Here is a 19,045-nt window from a genome sequence, read left to right as displayed (position 1 = left end):
CGAAGAACGACGGGGTGGCCCGCCGACGAGAGCAGTCTGAGCAATGCGGGCGGCGAGGGCAGCCCGGCGCTCAGCGCGAGCACGGCGACCGTCCGCCATGGAGACAATGGAGCAACGGGACGCGGAGCGATGGAAGGGAAGCTTCGACGCACCCCTACCTGGCGCGCCAAATGTCGGATCACGGGTTCCGGCAAAACCCTCAAGGTTCAAACACTGGGGTGCGCGCGAAGATCTCCCCCTACCGATCCACATCCTAGCTTTGCTAAGATCTCACGGGCTAACTCGACGAACTCGCAAACACAGAGGGCACAAGATTTATACTGGTTCGGGCCAACGTTGTGGTGTAATACGCTACTCCAGTGTGGTATGGTGGATTGCCTCTTGGGCTAAGGATGAACAGTACAAGGGGAAGAACGGCCTCCTAAGGAGAGGTGTTCTTGTGCTCAGTGAACTTCTGGTTGTTCCGGTGTCTCTCCCCTACCTATGGTGGTGGATAGTCCTATTTATAGAGTCTGTGGTCCTCTCCCCAAATATTGAGCGGGAAGGGAGCCAACAACGGCGAATTCGAAAGGGGACAACTAGTAGAACTTATCCTGACAAAAGCAGTCTTCGCCTGCAGAAGGCTCTGGTGGTGACACCACCTTGGGCTCCATGGTGACCTCCCTCTTTCCGTCCTACTGGTTTTGGTATCGTTGCACTGATATGGAAACCTTTGCTTGACGCCTCTGTACTATGCGTCTGCGCTTGCTTCCTTAGCACCAAAGAGGAAACAAGGACACTGTGCGCGCTGGCGCCTGCCTGGCCTAGGTCGTCATGGATCACGTCACTAGAACCTCGTGAGGTTTGTCTTGCCTTGAACTCTCCGCCCCTCGCGAGCCGGCCTGGTGAGGCCACTCCTAAGGAGGTCTTGTGTCATCCTCCTAGTGAGGCTTGGCCCCTCGTGAGGGTCTTGAATCCTTGCTGGTGAAGATGGGCCGTATGGTCCCGCTCGCCGAGCCACATCGTGGGCTGCAGGTAGGCAAGGTTGGCGACCCCCATTCGTAGAACGCCGATAGGTACCCAGACTTTCCTGCCTGTGGCCCATGACGTGGCTCCATCAACGGCACAGTACGGCCCAGCTTCACCAACAATAACCCCAGACCCTCGCGAGGCGGGCAAGGCCAAGACCTCCCTAGAGGGCGGCCTCCCCATGCAGGCTCCCGAGGAGCGGAGATATCAATGCAAGGTGCACCTCGCGAGGTTCATATGGCGCAGTATACCAGTTTCCTCTTTGGTGCCAAGGAGGCAAGCGCATGCGGGGAGTCTCGAGGCGTCAAGCAAAGGTTTCCATTTCGATGCAACAAGACCAAGACCGCCAGGATGGCAGGACAAAGCTCATCGTGGATCCCACAGCGGCATCACGACCAGGAGCTTTTGCAGGCGAAGACTACTTTTGTCAGGATAGCATGTAGTAGTTGTCCCCTTCAAATTTGGCCGTCGTGGGATCCTTTCCCGCCTTACATTGGGAAGAGGACCAAGGCCACTATAAATAGTACTTAGCCACCACCATAGAGGGGGACAGATCCATTGCACCCTGACCATCTCACCTCCTGAGGCTGTTCATCCATTGTACTGGTTCATCCTTAGCCCCTCGAGGCCAATCCACGATAAAGCAGGAGTAGTGTTTTACACCGCAAGGTGGCTCAAACCTGGCTAAACTTCTGTGTCTCTTGTTCGTTGGGTTCATCAAGCTAGGCCGTAGGATCAGCGAGCATGCAGGTTGGGGAGGACAAGTTCTTCGCACGCAACCCAGTGTTCGAACCTCTCAAGGGTCTGCGGAAACCCGAATTCAACATTTGGCGCGCCAGGTAGGGGTGCGTCGGAGATCCGCCTCTCCATCTGCCATGCTCCGCTGTTCAGCTCTAATGGCGGACGCTTCTCCATCGACTGGGCCTCGGGCCTCCGAGCCTACACCCCCACCCTCCGGCGGGTGTAGTGGCCGCCCAAGTTTAGGCTGGACATGCCACCCCGCTACGACGGTGCGGCAGACTCGGCGGCCTTCCTTCAGGTCTCCGAATTCAAAAGACTGAACAAAGATAGAACATTACAAGTCTCGAGACCGCGAGTAGCGAGTTTGTCAGAAGTAATACTAATCCTACCAAGTCCTACTAATCATCATCATACAACTTATACTCTTTATTAATAACAAGTCATACGATCATCATCTTGATAGTCATCGAACCAACCCTACTTAATTGTTCTTAGCACATGATCATCAGTATTAGGCAGGACCTAAATACCCTATTTAAGGTAAAATAGCATAAAACAATATAGACCCTGACTATCTATTATGGAGAATGGAGATCATCCTGTCTCCAATTCTTGTGCTTCGCTTCCTTTTGCTTCCAAGAACCTCCTTACGACTGTCCATACATTTTTTCCATCCTTTGATTTGCACGTCTCCACTTGTTTTAGAAATCTTGTACGGACAGTTGAGATTTGTAGGATGACCTGGCTGTATGTTCAAAACATTAAGGCTACCTTTCTAATACATCAAATGAGGCACACAATTCTCTTGGATTATCTGTTGAAAAACATAGTAATAACTTCATAGTTAGCAATGATGTACTAGTTATAGAAGTATGCAAAATATGCACGGATGTCGTAATAGTAAAAAATCTTACTAGGGTATCCCCATGGTAGTTACCGTAGTTGAACACATGCACTAGTGGCACGTATTGACCATAATGTTGAGGAGTTTGATTGTAGATATTGTAATTCTCAAAGTCAGTACAAAATCCGACTAGATGATTTTTCTCCTTGTAAGTTGTTAATTCAGAGCCATCGGTGTAGTGGGTTTTGTCTACCATCTCCCGCACATTCTTTGAACAATGAAAATAAGCTGTCAATGGAAATAAGATGTCAACTATTTCGAAATAAACAATATAAATTAGCTAATAACTATGTTTGAGAAACACACATAGCGGTAGAATTGGAGGCGTATCAACAAGGACCCAAATGTCCATATTGTCTTGCTCGATTTTAGGATCACCAAGATCCATGGTGACAAGCATACCCTCATCGAAACCATACATCTTGAAAAATGCTTCCCAATTTTTGCAGCCAAAATGGGTTACGCTCCCAGAATTATACAGATTTACTTCAAAATCCACATCGTGATGGTAAATTTTCTTTGTTTCAGAAATTTCATGGTCTTCAAAATCCATCCTCTCGAAGACATAGCATCTTGCATGGCATGGGATAAGCTATACTCGAATTGTAAAAGATGAAAATTACACGTTGAAATAGTTGAAGTCATGCTTAATTATGAAAATAACACTTGCCGTCGTTATGTACCGTTTCAACTTCGAAGGTCTCCTCGAGCTTAATGCTTAAGTGCCGATAATCGTCTAGGTGAGGCATGTCGCACAAACCTCGATTGTCGTGGCACCAGCCGCACTCCCCCGGGAGACTTTCGTTGTCCGATGACGACATATCCTATGTTCATAATTCAAAACTACATCGTCTCTTGCATTGGGTCCAATAAGATAATCCATAGTGTGGTGAAAACACGCCCTTCGAACTGGTTTGAACTATTGGTGAATGGAGATGGTCTAAGATTTTCAGTAGTAATAAGTGAAGTGGTAATTTTGAGAGCTGTCGAATTTCGGGTTCTGGCAGACCCTTGATGTTCGAACACTGGGGTGTGCACGGAGATTTCGCCTTCTACCTACCTGCACCCCTCCGCCTCGCTAAGATCTAAGCTACGGAAAGAACAACACAAGAGACACCGGGTTTATACTGGTTCGGGCCACCATTGTGGTGTAGAACCCTACTCCAGTGTGTGGTGTGGTGGATTGCCTCTTGGGCTGATGATGATGAGAAATACAAGGAAGAACAGCCTCGCGAGGGTCTATTCTTGGCTGGGGCGACGAACTGCTAGGAGGAGTTCAGTCACCCTTCTCTCTCTCTCTCTTCTCGATTGTGATCTGATTTCCCCTACCCTGTGGGTGGCTAGTCCTATTTATAGGCAAAGGCCCTGGGCCTCTTCCCAAATATTGAGCGGGAAGGGCGCCAACAATTGGCCACTTTGAAGGGGAACATCTGGTACACTTATCCTGACTAAAGTTGGTCCTCGCCTGCCAAAGGCTCTGGTGGTGACATTGGCTTGGGATCCATAATGACTTCCTCCCTGCCGTTGGACCGGTCTTGGTCTCGTTGCACCGAAATGGGTGCCTTTGCTTGATGCTCTCGCCTGCGCTTGCTCCCTTTGCACCAAAGAGGAAAGAAGGACACTGCGCGGGCTGGCGCCCGCCTGGCACCCTTGGTCGTCATGGCTTGCGTCACGGGCACCTCGTGAGGTACCCCGCCTTGATCTCTCCGCCTCCTCGCGAGCCAGCCTGATGAGGCCGTGCCAGAGGAAGCTCCGTGTTGTCTGCCCTGCGAGGCTTGGCCCCTCGCGAGGGTCTTGGGTATGTGTTGATGAAGATGAGCCGTGCTGGGCCCCCTTTTGAGCCACGCCGCAGGCCGCGGGCAGGCAAGTCTGGGGCCCCCGTTCCCAGAACGCCGACAGTAGCCCCCGGGCCCAAGGCGCGCCCGAACTTGGCCGTGCAGGGAGGCGAAAGGGCAAGAGCGAAGCTCCGCGTGGCGGTTGATTGGATGTGGGCGTCTCCACTTCCCCACGGCGCCTCGGCAACTTCACGGATTGGACAAGTCCCTGCATGCAAAGCGGATCATGATTACCTGCAATCGTGGAGGTCGGCGGTTGGCCTTCGCCGGCCATAAGCACGGAACGGCGCGTGCCCTTCCAGTCCGTCCCTTCTTGCTTCTCCTTCTTCCCGGTCCTTGCTCCGTCTTGCTGCGATGGCTCCGATCTGCCGGTTCTCGACGGCAGAGAAGGGAAAGGCTCCCCGAGAGGAACTAGACCCGCTCCCACCGAAGAAACGGCTCGCCCTCCGCGGCCAGGACGAGGGGGCCCATCAGGTGGTGTCGAGGCCCTGGTGCGAGCGGCCACCGCCGGGGTTCCCGCTTCCCTTGTACGCCCACATCGAGGGCTCTGAAGGAGTCGATGCCGATCGCCACGGGTGGTGCCGCCGTCGGTGCCGACGGGTCACGAAGGTGTGGGTCGTCCCCCCTGGGGTCCACACAGAGGGCTCCTCCCGAGAGTTCGTGCTCCATGCCGCCATGCCTCCTCAGTCTTGGATTCGCCTTCCTTCCTTCTTCACCTCCATCATCCCGCAGGGAGAACTCCTGGAGCTTTGGCTGCAGCACGCCGGCTGCAGCACCCTCGCGACCGAGGCAGAGGTCGCGGTCATTGCCCCGGGCGAGGTCTTCATGACTCGAGGCTGGTGCGAAATCGCCCGGGTATGCAGGACAAGAGGCGCGTTGCGATCCACTTGGAGTACGACGATGCTTCGGTGATGTTCTTCAAGGTCTTCGATGCGAATGGGCGCCGGCTGGAGTGCTGCCCCGGGAGAGGTGGTCGGGACCCTGCTATGGCGAGGACTGGGCCCGCCGGCCGCTCCCTTGGCGGCTGCTCAGGCGGCGGAGGCGTTGGAGGTTCCAGCGACTCCGGCGAGCTCTTCACGACTCCGGAGACGAGCGACGACAGCTACGAGCCCCCGAGCCGGCGCCGCTCCTGGAGCGGGGAGGGCTCGTCAGGCCGTCGCCGACTCTGATCTGGATGGGGTTGGCGTCGGTGCTTGACGGCCCACTGTTGATGATGGCGTATTTTGCAGGGGCGCATGTAGTTAGCGTCCTTTTAGGATCTGTTCCCTGGGAGGAATCAAAGACGCGTCCCGTGGGGGCTTGTAAGGTGCCTGTGATCCTGTTTTTTTAATATAACCCTTGTCGTAGAATTGTGCGAGTTGCTCATTCCGTCTTAGCTCAGTTCTCCCTTTCGAACCTCACAAGGGCTTGGTGCTCTGCGCCGACAGGTCCCAGTCCCAAGGCGGCTTCAGCCGTCGCTGGTATGCCAGGTCGCGATGCCGTGGTCAAGGCCAGGAGGTGAGCGACCCGGGGTCCAGTAAGAGCCCCTAAGTCGCGATGCTCAGGAGGTCCCCTTTGGCGCTCAAGCCACCGTCGTTCGGTGAGAAAGGAGAGCGGCGTCGCTAACACGGGATTGCATTAGGTGCGGGGATGGTGCCACGGTAGCTGGTGCTTTCGGGTGGTGACTTATATCGAGAATCAGGGGTCGCTCTCTGGTGTGTCGCCGGGTCCATGCATCGGCAGGCGTGAGGTTTCTCGGCGAGGTCCTCGCGTGTCCCTCCCCTCTCGCCTTTGCTCCCCTTTCTGCTCTACGTCATCGGGTCCCGGACCTCGAGCGAGTCTCAGCCGTTGCTGGTATGCCAGGTCGCGATGACGTGGACAAGGCCAGAGGGTGAGGGCTGGAGAACCAGTAGGAGCCCTGAGTCGCGATGCTCAGGCACCCCCCCTTTAACGTGCAAGCGGTTCGCGCGGATGAGAGTGAAGGAGACACCGCAAGGGCCTCGCCTGACGCGGCTCCTTTAGGAGATCCTGTAGACCTATCATAGAAAGAGCGAGGGGTTGCCATGACAATTGACAGTCAGCCGTTGGTTGCTTCCGAGGGGCGATGAGGCACTGAAGGCTTGACGAGGTGGCGCCATGCGGGGCTGCCGCGGCCAGAGCTCAGCCATTCAGGTTTGTCGGCGTTGCAGGGACGGACCCATGCACAAGCGTCGTGCCATTTGGGAGTAGCTCCGTCAGTTGGCGTCAGTTGAGCAGGCAACTAGGTCAAACACATTAGCCGCGAAGGAGTGGATTCATTCAAATAGATGCTGGGAAGACGGACATCACTGGGTCAGGCCCGAGCGACTTGGGGATGATGCAGCCCGTGGGGCGCCCCCAACAAAGTAAGCTAACAACATGAAATAAAAGGGATACATGGCGTAGGGACGGACCCACGCTGCCTGGGAATAATGCAGCCCTGGGGGCGCTCCCAGCTGGAAATGAGACTTGAAAGATGTCACCTGATGATGTTGAGGACAAAGGAGTGTTGGTGTGGCAGACTCGGTGGGCTGCGGAAGCCTATCCTCACGAGCCCCCAGGCCCAGGGACCTCGGGAGGCTCCGGAGGCGCTGGTGGCTCCTCGCGGACCATCTCCATCTCCGCCAGGGCTGTGGAACGCCTGGCCTCTTGAGCCTCCATGATACCCCTCATGAGGCGCTGGTACGTGGCAGCCGCGTTCGGCAAGCTGTAAGGCATGCGAACGTAGCTATGGGGTGGACCTTCGCAGCGCCCCACTCGCGAGGGCCAGAGGCGCTCCAGAGAGGCGACTCGATTGAGCCCTGGTACGTCGATGCAGACGCGCAGCCCACCATCCTCGCCTGGATGGGGAGCCACAGCTGGTAGGCGGCGGCCGCCTTTCATGACTCTTGACTCCTGTAGCTCCTGAATGGCCTTGCTGACGAACTCCTGAGGGTCTGGCTCTCCTTGCCTTACTCCTTCTTGAGGGAAACGTGCTTCGAAACACGCCTCCATGTGGTGCCCAAGCGCCTCCCTCGTGACCTTAGCCAGGTCGGTGGCCCTCCAGGGGAGAGCCCCCGAGCCTTGCCTGAGGAGGGCGCCGGGCGCGCTTTCCTATGCGATGGAAGGAGGTTCCCCCTGGGCAGGCGCGGGCCCTGAGGGGCCTGTGTCCTGAGGGGCCGGGCCGGACGATGTCTTCTTCTTCTTGGGGGTGGTCTCGGGAAGCCTCCTGCTTCCGCGATCTGGGTCTTCCATGATGCGGCCTGAAAGGCTCGTTCCAGGGAACACACCGCGTCCTTCTCTTCACAGGGCACCGTGATGACTCCGCCACTTCCTGGCACCTTGAGGACGTTGTAGCCGTGGTGAGTTACGGCCATGAACTTGGCCAGCGCTGGGTACCCAAGGATGGCGTTGTACGGCAGGCGAATGTGGGCGACGTCGAAGTCGATGAGCTCGGTGCGGTAGTTGTCGTGTGCCCCAAAGGTGACAGGGTGGCGGACCTGCCCAATCGGGACCGTGGAGCTGTCGGTGACTCCGGAGAAAGGCTTGGTTGGCTGAAGCTGGTAGTAGGGCACTTGGAGATTGTTGAATGTTTCCACGGACAGGACGTTGAGCCCTGCCCCGCCATCGATGAGGGTCCTGGTGACCACCACGTTGCTGATGATTGGGGAACAAAGCATCGGGAGGACTCCGGCTGTGGCCGCACACTTGAGCTGATCTGCTGAGCTAAACGTGATGGCGCACGCCGACCAACTGAGAGGGCGCGTGGCTTCGAGCTTGGGGAGGACTGCATTCACTTCGCGGGCGAACTGCTTGAAGATGCGTTGAGAGGCTGGGGCTTGAGCCCCGCCCAGGATGCGGGCGATCGCGCGCGGCTCCTGGAAGCCCCCAGCCCCCTCGTCCTGATGGCAGTCCTCGTTTCTCCTTGGCTGCAGCGGCAGCAGAGGGAGGCCTGCGTTGCCTTGCGGGCGATCCTCGCGAGGCTAATCCCTCCAGTCTCCCTCGCGAGGCGGGTCTTGCCAGCGATCCTCACGAGGTCGATCGCGCCACCCTTGGCGCAGGCAGCGGTCTTCCCAGCGTCCTGCATTCCTTCCTCCTCCTCGACCGTAGCCCTGGTCACCGTGGTCCAGAGAGGCTCTACGTAGTGTTGCAAAGTGTTTGGACGCATTGGCGCGACCAAAAGGTTGCCGGAGCTACGCCGGCAACAAGCTCGGACGGCGGGGATTCTCGGTCTTGATGGAAGCGATGGTTATAGCTCGAATTGGAGCATGGGAGTAAGGGGGAAACAGATCAGGGGCTCACAGCGCGTCTCATGGAGGGCTCGTCAGCTTGGGGGAAGCTCTGGACACGACGGAGCGACGACGGCGATCGCCGGTGCTAGAGCTTGAAGATGATGTCGATAGGTGTGCTGGGAGCTCTCCCGGCTCGTGTCGCTCATCGAGGATGAAGAAGACATCGTGGCGGAGCTCTCAAGCACCACGGGCGGTCGAGGGGACGGCAGAGAGCACGTGGGTAGCAAACGGCGGCGACGACGATGTTCGGTTTTGGGAGATAGAGCGGCAGAGGTGGGGATGAGGACGGTGGAGAGTGAGAGGGGCCTAGGGGGTTGCGTGGCATCTCCAGGGAGCCATGGGAGGAAGCAAGGAGGCAGGAGGTCGCCGGGCAGATGGCCGCGCGCACCAGGCGCATGCCGCTGTCCTTCTGGCGCGAGCTGGAAGACGACTGGCCCACCAGCTGGACTGGGCCGCACAGTACTGGCCAGAGCAGCTGGGCCGCTAGGTAAGCCCATCCGTCTTTTCTCAATTTTATTTTCTTTTCTACTTCTGTAATTTGTTTTGATTTAGCTTTAGACACTAAATCATTTTATAAATTTCTGAAACTTTTTGGAGCATATTTGAATATATATATATAGCAAATATGAATCCAATGCAAATAGTTATTGATTTAATTCCAAATGCCCAAAATAAATATTCTGAGCTCCTAAAAATATTGGTTTGAATTTTACCTCTGTCCAATATCTTCGGAGAGAAACGGTAACATTTTCTTGGACCTATTTGAAGCAATTTTTATCTTGATCAATTCCAGAATGATTTCTAAGGCTTTCACATATCCCCAATTCAAATTTAAATTGAATTTAGACATGATGCAAACATGAAGGCTAGCCTAGGTCATACCAGAACCAGGGATCTGACATTTTCACTCAACTCTATCCCATTGGTTGATTCGAGGGTCGATTGAGTGGTTATTGTCGATTGACTGTAGGACCACCAGACATCATCCAGCTTGTAGACGATGACGAAGATGAGCCTCCTAAGGACACAGGAGGAGAGGGCATGACCTCGACCGTCTCTCGAAGCTTCACTCAGAGAGTGTCGCCGAGCCAAACGCCCTGCCCGGCGCCTATAGCTGCATCTCTGGAATGAGGTGGTTCATCTTGAACTGGTGCTATCCCTGCAGTCCCTTTGTCGACTGCTCTACCTTTGGTATCGAGTCCTCCAGCTTCGGGGCCGACTGATCAACATCAAGTGCTGGTTCCTCTGACTACGTCACCGACTCCTCCACCTCACGTATTCAATCTGTATCATGTTCCAGAACACCAAACTGGGGCAACAAAGAGGCCATGATTCAAACCAATATGATGATACAGCGTCTGAAGGAGGCCTATGAAGCCAGCAAGCTGGCTTATGATGCCAGTACAACTCTTCAGGAGAATGTCCGAGTAAGTGTGATTTCTGATTCGGTTTTTTCCAATCCATCTTAACTATGTACACCCACTGGGTGTTCTTGACTTATAATGCTAGTGCTCATTTTCTCGTAATTTTTCACTCGAGTTGGTCAAGCTGAGTCGAGTGGAAATGGATCCAGTGGGGGCATGCTGATGCACCCACTTGGTGTAGTCCCCGATACAGTCGTCAAATGATTGATTCGGCAGGGGTCTTATAATATGTTTGCATGTAGCTCTTCACTCGGACCGGTCAGGCCGTGCCGAGTGGAATTGATCTAGTGGGAGCACACTGAGTGCACCCACTGGGTGTTGTCCCCGAGACCGCCGTCGAATGTTTGATCCGTCGGGGGTGTGAGAATTTTTTTGGTATCAGCTGTATTCACTCTTTTCCACTCGGAAGTGAAGGAATATTTGAGAATTCTTTCTCGTTGTCGATTGAATTACTTCTTTGTTGATCTCAAAAACCTACAAGTTCGGGACCCAGTACTCTACTCTGAGAAGGAGAAGATCCAGCTCCAACTGGATCTAGAACTGGAGAAAAGGAATTTGGCTCGTGCTCAAACGGAGCGAACACCATGGGAGGTAATTTTTGTCGATTGCATTTACCGTCGTCCTTTCTTTCCGTCCTTTGAGCCGAGTAGTTTCACTCGAATATATGTGCGTAATGAGAATTGTCAACTTTAAGCACGACTCAGGAATGTTGTTTCTTTGGACACATGAAGAAGGCTTTGGGAGATAAGGACAAAGGACTCACGGTGGCACAAAAGGTGGCTAGGGAGAAGGCCGAGGCTGCTGAGGCAAAGGTAGCGTCAGTCGGAAAGTTGGAGGAGGAAAATGTCTCTCTGAAGGCTGCTGTCGAAGAGGCGAAGAAGCAGGCTGTCGAGCTTAAGAAGGAACAGGGCGAGTGGGCTAAGAAGATTGAAGATCAGGCAAGTGCCTTTGAATTGGAGAAGACAGCCCTGAACGACAAGGTGGATCAACTCACCCAGAAGAGGGACGTGCTGGAGAAGTATCTGGGAGGCTTTGCGAAGAAGATGTATGACATGCTTGAAGGTACCTATCTTTGCTCAAGTGAATTTCTAACTTGAAAGCAATGGCGTAACTAATCTTTTCCTTCCTCCTTGTGCAGAATTTTGAGCTGGAGACAGACCGTATCGAGACAGATATAGATTCTACCAAGTCACTTGTCAAGGATGCGGTGGCGCTGAACATGCTGCGACTTGAAGCTCGTCTCCACGATGTCCTCACCACTCGGAGCATTTTTCAAACTTAGGCGAAGACTGGTTCGCAGCTAAGCTCCCGAGTGAGAGGGATGCTCGCCATTCGGAGTAATCTTTAACTTAGGCGAAGACTGGTTCGCAGCTAAGCCCCCGATTGAGAGGGATGCTCACCACTCGAAGCAGTTTTTAAACTTAGGTGAAGACTGGTTCCTAGCTAAGCCCCTGAGTGAGATGGATGCTCGCCACTTGGAGTAATTTTTAACTTAGGCGAAGACTGGTTTGCAGCTAAGCACCCGAGTGAGAGGGATGCTCACCACTTGGAGCAGTTTTTGAACTTAGGTGAAGACTGGTTCACAGCTAAGCCTGAGCGTGAGAGGGATGCTCACCACTCTGATTAATTTTTAACTTAGGCCAATACTAGTTCGTAGCTAAGCCCCCGAGTGAAAGGGATTCTCGCCACTCAGAGTAATTTTTAAATTATGCAAAGACTGGTTCACAGCTAAGCCCCGAGTGAGAAGGATGCTCTTCACTCGGAGTAGTTTTTAACTTAGGAGAATACTGGTTCGCAGCTATGCCCTCAAGTGAGAGGGATGCTCACCACTTGGAGCAATTTTTAACTTAGGCGAAGACTGCAGGAGTCATGTCTTTGATAAGAAAATATTTCTAAAAGTACTCTTATTATATCTTGACAATTCAATCGTCAAGTATAGAAACGACGAAGAAGATCAGTGTTCCAAGCATGTGTTTCATCAATCTTCTTTGTGAGGTTGTAGAGGTGGTCTGCCCCGTTACATAGTACCTTGGTGATGATGAAAGGGCATTGCCATGCAGGGGGCAAGCTTGTGTGGCTGCTGCTGATCCACTGGGAGCACAAGGTCTCTGAGGGAGTCCAAGATTACGGGGTCCTCGGGCATCCAGGCTATGTGATATGGGCCGGACTAATGGGCCGTGAAGATACAAGATGGAAGACTTTCCCCGTGTCTGGATGGGACTCTCCATGGCGTGGAAGGCAAGTTAGAATGCGAATATTATGATTCCTTTCCCTGTAAACTGACTCTGTATAATCCCTAGCCCCCTCCAGTGTCTATATAAACCAGAGGGTTTAGTCCGTAGTGGCAATCATAATCATACAGGCTATACATCTAGGGTTTAGACATACCATCTTGTGGTAGATCAACTCTTGTAACCCCTATACTCATCAAAGTCAATCAAGAAGGAAGTAGGGTATTACCTCCATCAAGGCGGCCCGAACCTGGGTAAACATCGTGTCCCATGTCTCCTGTTACCTTCGATCCTTAGACGCACAGTTCGAGACCTCCGACCCGAGATCTACCAGTTTTGCAACCAACATTGGTACCTTCATTGGGGTTCGAACGTAGTCGTCAAAAGGCTCGATGGCTCCATCAATCATCTACAACAACGCTGTAGTGAAGGAGATTTTTCTCCCCGGCCAGATCTCTGTATTCGGCGGCTTCGCATTGCGGGCCAACTCGGTTGGCCATCTGGAGCATGTCGACAGCTAAGCCCCTGGTCACCAGATCAGTTTTGGAAATCTAAACTATATCGCTGATATCAGAGGAGAGTTGATCTTCCAAGGGTTCGTGGCCTCAACCACTGCTCCAGCCTTAGATCCGGAGTGTCACTAGGTCCTAAGATGGGAGCTTAGAGCCCACCGGACTCTTTGTAGCTATAGAGCTCAATATTGGAGAACCGGAGAGAATAGCACCACCGGCAGTGATCACAAAGCCGAGCTCTCCTCCGGACATTAGTTCCGAACCCTCATTGTCTGCGTCACGTGATCTCGGCCAGGGAACTTTGGTCCCCATCCAAACCTCGCCCTTAAACGAGGCGTTCGACCTAATGCGATTCCTCATCATCATAGGGGAACCGCTTCTGAATCACACCCAACCCAGACTAGGGGCTGGAAATAGGGAATTTTACTTCCCAACCACCACCCACTTCATAGCCACCGTTGAGGATTTAACCGACATGCTTGATTACGCCTCCGAAGACACCGACGGTATGGACGACGATGTCGGAGAGGAGCAGGCCCAAAACCGCCTGTCACCGGACGTTGGACGACCACCTCATCGTACGATGTATACATGGTGGATACACAAAAAGAAGCCAACGGCGATGATGAGAAAAACCCAGTCCAGGACAAACCTCCTGAGATACCACAGAAGCGTCGACGTCAGCGGCTCCGCTCTAAATCGCGTCATGGAAAGGAAAGCAATACCGTCACTGGAGACAACGATACTCCTGAGAACGCAGAATACCAAGAAGACCCCATCAAACCAACATCCGAACAGGATGATCGGTAGGACGGGCAAGTTGACCCTGACGGACAAACAAGGAACAATGATACGTCTCCAACGTGTCTACAATTTTTGATTGCTCCATGCTATATTATCTACTATTTTGGACATTATCGGGCTTTATTATCCACTTTTATATTATTTTTGGGACTAACCTATTAACCGGAGGCCCAACCCAGAATTGTTGTTTTTTGCCTATTTTAGGGTTTCGAAGAAAGGGAATATCAAACGGAGTCCAAACGGAATAAAACCTTCGGGAATGTGATTTTCTCACTGAACATGATCCAGGAGACTTGGACCCTACGTCAAGAAACAGAGGAGGAGGCCATGAGGTAGGGGGCGCGCCTACGCCCCAAGCGCGTCGTTAACCCTCGTGGGCCCCCTGTTGATCCACAGATGTACTCCTTCCTCCTATATATACCTACGTACCCCCTAATGATCAGATAGGGAGCCAAAACCCTAATTCCACCGCCACAACTTTCTGTATCCATGATATCCTATCTTGGGGCCTGTTCTGGAGCTCCGTCGGAGGGGGTATCCATCACGGAGGGCTTCTACATCATCACCATAGCCCCTCCGATGAAGTTTCCGTAGTTTACCTCAGACCTACGGGTCCATAGTTATTAGCTAGATGGCTTATTCTCTCTTTTTGGATCTCAATACAATGCTCTCCCCCTCTCTTGCAGAGATCTATTCGGTGTAATCTTCTTTTTGTGGTGTGTTTGTTGAGACTGATGAATTGTGGGTTTATGATCAAGTCTATCTATGAACAATATTTGAATCTTCTCTGAATTCTTTTATGTATGATTGGTTATCTTTGCAAGTCTCTTTGAATTATCAGTTTGGTTTGGCCAACTAGATTGATCTTTCTTGCAATCGGAGAAGTGCTTAGCTTTGGGTTCAATCTTGCGGTGTCCTTTCCCAGTGACAGTAGGGGCAGCAAGGCACGTATTGTATTGTTGCCGTCAAGGATAACGAGATGGGGTTTTCATCATATTGCATGAGTTTATCCTTCTACATCATGTCATCTTGCTTAAGGCGTTACTTTGTTTTCATGAACTTAATACTCTAGATGCATGCTGGATAGCGGTCGATGAGTGGAGTAATAGTAGTAGATGCGGGCAGGAGTCGGTCTACATGTCTCGGACGTGATGCCTATATACATGATCATACCTAGATATTCTCTTAACTATGCTCAATTCTGTCAATTGCTCAACAGTAATTTGTTCACCCACCGTAAAATACCTATGCTCTTGAGGTAAGCCACTAGTGAAACCTATGGCCCCCGGGTCTATCTTCATCAATTAATCTTCCAATAATTAGTAATTTTCTTTGCTTTTTTACTTTGCATCTTTATCATAAAAATACCAAAAAATATTATCTTATCATATCTATCAGATCTCACTCTCGTAAGTGGCCATGTAGGGATTGACAACCCCTTATCTCGTTGGTTGCAAGGATTTATTTTTTTTTGTGCAGGTGCGAGGGACTCGCGCATAGCCTCCTATTGGATTGATACCTTGGTTCTCAAAAACCAAGGTAAATACTTACGCTACTTTGCTGCATCATCCCTTCCTCTTCAGGGAAACCAACGCAGTGCTCAAGAGGTAGCAAGAAGGATTTCTGGCGTCGTTGCCGGGGAGTCTACGCAAAAGTCAATATACCAAGTACCCATCACAACCCTTATCTCCCGCATTAAATTATTTGCCATTTGCCTCTCATTTTCCTCTCCCCCACTTCACCCTTGCCGTTTTATTCGCCCTCTCTCTCTATCCTCCCTCTCTTTCTCTATTTGCCTCTTTTTGCCCGCTTGCCTTTTGTTTGCTTGTGTGTTGGATTGCTTGCTTGTCACGATGGCTCAAGAAAACACTAAATTGTGTGACATTACCAATACCAACAACAATGATTTTATTAGCACTCTGATTGCTCCTCTTACCGATGCTGAATTTTGTGAAATTAATGTTGCCTTGTTGAATCTTGTCATGAAAGATCCATTTTCTGACCTTCCTAGTGAAGATGCCGCTACCCATCTAAATAGCTTCGTTGATTTGTGTGATATGCAAAATAAGAAAGAAGTGGATAACGATATTGTTAAATTGAAGCTATTTCCTTTTTCACTTAGAGATCGTGCTAAAGCTTGGTTTTCGTCTTTGCATAAAAATAGTATTGATTCATGGAATAAGTGCAAAGATGCTTTTATCTCTAAGTATTTTCCGCCCGCTAAGATCATATCCCTTAGAAACGTTATTATGAATTTTAAGCAACTTGATCATGAACTTGTTGCACAAGCTTGGGAGAGGATGAAATTAATGATACGTAATTGCCCTACTCATGGTTTGAATTTGTGGATGATTATACAAAATTGTTATGCCAGATTGAATTTTGCTTCTAGAAATCTTTTAGATTCGGCCGCGGGAGGCACTTTTATGGAAATCACTTTAGGAGAAGCTACTAAACTCCTAGATAATATTATGGTTAATTATTCTCAATGGCATGTTGAAAGATCTACTAATAAAAAGGTGCATGCGGTAGAAGAAATTAATGTTTTGAGTGGAAAGATGGATGAACTTATGAAATTATTTGCTAGTAAGAATGTTTCTTCTGATCCTAATGATATGCCCTTGTCTACTTTGATTGAGAATAATAATGAATCTATGGATGTGAATTTTGTTGGTAGGAACAATTTTGGTAACAACGCGTATAGAGGAAATTTTAATCCCCGGCCTTATCCTAGTAATCCCTCTAATAATTATGGTAATTCCTACAACAATTCTTATGGAAATTATAATAAGGTGCCCTCTGATTTTGAATATAATATTAAAGAATTTATTACTTCGCAAAAGAATTTCAATGCTTTGATTGAAGAAAATTGCTTAAGATTGATGAGTTGGCTCGGAACATTAATAGAATTTCTCTTGATGTTGATTCTTTGAAACTTAGATCTATTCCACCTAAGCATGATATCAATGAGTCTCTCAAAGCCATGAGAATTTCCATTGATGAGTGCAAAGAAAGAACCGCTAGGATGCATGCTAAGAAAGATGCCTTTATAAGAGCGTGTTCTTCTAGTTCCTATGAAAATAAAGATGAAGATCTAAAAGTTATTGATGTGTCCTCTATTAAATCTTTGTTTTGCAATATGAATCTTAATAATGATGGGACTGAATATGATCCACCTACACCTAGAAGGAGTTCCAAGAATTCAGAGTTTTTAGATCTTGATGCTAAAATTGATAAAAGTGGGATCGAAGAGATTAAAACCGTAGATGTTGCTAAACCCACTATTTTGGATTTCAAGGAATTTAATTATGAAAATTGCTCTTTGATTGATTTTATTTCCTTGTTGCAATCGTGCTAAATTCTCCTCACGCTTATAGTCAAAATAAAGCGTTCACTAAACATATCGTTGATGCCTTGATGCAATCTTATGAAGAAAAACTTGAATTGGAAGTTTCTATCCCTAGAAAACTTTATGATGAGTGGGAACGAACTATTAAAATTAAGATTAAAGAACATCAGTTCTATGCTTTATGTGATTTGGGTGCTAGTGTTTCCACGATTCCAAAGACTTTGTGTGATTTGTTAGGTTTCCGTGATTTTGATGATTGCTCTCTAAACTTGCACCTTGCGGATTCCACTATTAAGGAACCTATGCGAAGAATTAATGATGTTCTTATTGTTGCAAATAGGAATTATGTACCCGTAGATTTTATTGTTCTTGACATAGATTGCAAATCCTTCATGTCCTATTATTCTTGGTAGACCTTTCCTTAGAACGATTGGTGCAATTATTGATATGAAGGAAGGAAATATTAGATTCCAATTTCCTCTAAGGAAAGGCATGGAACACTTTCCTATAAAGAAAATTAAATTACCTTACGAATCTATTATGAGAGCCACTTATGGATTGCCTCCCAAAGATGGCAATACCTAGATCTATCCTTGCTTTTTATGCCTAGCTAGGGGCGTTAAACGATAGCGCTTGTTGGGAGGCAACCCAATTTTATTTTTATTCCTTGCTTTTTGCTCCTTTTTAGTAATAAATAATTTATCTAGCCTCTGTCTAGGTTGTGTTTTTTTGCATTTAATTAGTGTTTGTGCCAAGTAGAACCGTTGGGAAGACTTGGGGAAAGTCTTGATATCTTGCTGTAAAAAACAGAAACTTTAGCGCTCACGAGACCTGCTGCCATTTTTTTGGAAAGAGCTATTTAGTTAATTCTTTTTGGAGATGATTAATAGATAAATTTCTCACGTCCAGAAATTTATTTTAGAATTTTTGGGGTTACAGATCTTACGCTAGCTACAGATTACTACAGACTATTCTGTTTTTGGCAGATTCTGTTTTTCGTTTGTTGTTTGCTTATTTTGATGAATCTATGGCTAGTAAAATAGTTTATAAACCATAGAGAAGTTGGAATACAGTAGGTTTAACACCAATATAAATAAATAATGAGTTCATTACAGTACCTTGAAGTGGTCTTTTGTTTTCTTTCGCTAACGGAGCTCACGAGATTTTCTACTTTAAGTTTTGTGTTGTGAAGTTTTCAAGTTTTGGGTAAATATTTGATGGATTATGGAACAAGGAGTGGCAAGAGCCTAAGCTTGGGGTTTCCCATGGCACCCCCAAGATAATATAAGGACACCTAAAAGCCAAAGCTTTGGGATGCCCCGGAAGGTATCCCCTCTTTTCGTCTACTTCTATCGGTAACTTTACTTGGAGCTATATTTTTATTCACCACATGATATGTGTTTGGCTTGGAGCGTCTTGTATGATTTGAGTATTTGCTTTTTAGTTTACCACAATCATCCTTGCTGTACACACCTTTTGATATAGCCATACATGATTTGGAATTTGTTAGAATACTTATGTGCTTCGCTTATATCATTTGAGTTATATAGTTTTGCTCTAGTACTTCACTTATATCTTTTAGAGCACGGTGGTGGATTAGTTTTATGGAAACTATTGATCTCTCATGCTTCACTTAGATTATTTTGAGAGTCTTAAATAGCATGGTAATTTTCTTAAATATTCCTAATATGCTTGGTATTCAAGAATAATAAAAACTTTCTTATGAGTGTGTTGAATGCTATGAGAAGTTTGACCCTTGATAATTGTTTTGAGATATGAATATGGTGACATTAAAGTTATGCTAGTTGAGTAGTTGTGAATTTGAGAAATACTTGTGTTAAGGTTTGTGATTCCCGTACCATGCACGTATGGTGAACCGTTATGTGATGAAGTCGGAGCATGATTTATTTTTTGATTGTATTCCTTATGAGTGGTGGTCGGGGACGAGCGATGGTTTTTTCCTACCAAT

This window comes from Triticum urartu, chromosome 4, assembly GCF_003073215.2.
Source record: "Triticum urartu cultivar G1812 chromosome 4, Tu2.1, whole genome shotgun sequence".
Classification (NCBI taxonomy): domain Eukaryota; kingdom Viridiplantae; phylum Streptophyta; class Magnoliopsida; order Poales; family Poaceae; genus Triticum; species Triticum urartu.
Note: the sequence above shows the minus strand (reverse complement) of the source record.